At 43.8% G+C, this 656-nt stretch overlaps 1 pseudogene; it reads right to left on the reverse strand.

Moving 5' to 3' along the window:
* Positions 1-331: 331 nt before the first annotated feature.
* Positions 332-437, reverse strand: LOC122114739 (annotated as a pseudogene).
* Positions 438-656: the final 219 nt, after the last annotated feature.

Here is a 656-nt window from a genome sequence, read left to right on the forward strand (position 1 = left end):
AGCAAAAAGAAAAAAGCTGGAAGTGGCGCTGTGGCTCAAGTGGTAGAGCGCTAGCCTTGAGCTGAAGAGCTGAGGGACAGTGCCCAGGCCCAGAGTTCAGGCCCTACGACCGGACCCCAAAAAAATAAAATAAAATAAATAAAACTAGGAGTGGGGATGGGAGTGGAGCTATGACTCAGTAGTAAGAGTACATGCCTTGCAGATTTGAGGTTCTTGAATTCAAACCCCAGTATGGGGGGGGGGAGGTAGAGGGACACAGTTCAGTGGTAGCTTAGCTAGCATTCTCAAGGCCCTAGGTTTAATATCTAATATTGAACTTTTTTTCTTTTTCCCATGTCTCCCCATTCATAATACAGAGCAGGCATTGGTGTAGATGGGGTAGGCTTACTCTGCCTCCTCTTTCTATACATTCAGTGGAAGAACACAGCCTGGAGGCTGAAAAAATATTGTTTTTTTAAGAGGGAAACAAGTTGAGGGCCCTAACAAATATCCTGGTTTAATTACTTACTGACTTGCCTTAGGAAGACCTTTTTCCCCTCTGAGTCCCATCTTTCTCATTTGTGATAGGGGATAAATAGGAAATGACAATTATGGCTTCATTAGGGTGTTTGAGAAGTTTAAGTAAGACAGACACTAGATGACAGGTGGTGGATGAA

The sequence above is a fragment of the Dipodomys spectabilis genome, unplaced genomic scaffold (genome assembly GCF_019054845.1).
Source record: "Dipodomys spectabilis isolate Male_0828 unplaced genomic scaffold, ASM1905484v1 ptg000108l, whole genome shotgun sequence".
In the NCBI taxonomy this organism is placed as follows: domain Eukaryota; kingdom Metazoa; phylum Chordata; class Mammalia; order Rodentia; family Heteromyidae; genus Dipodomys; species Dipodomys spectabilis.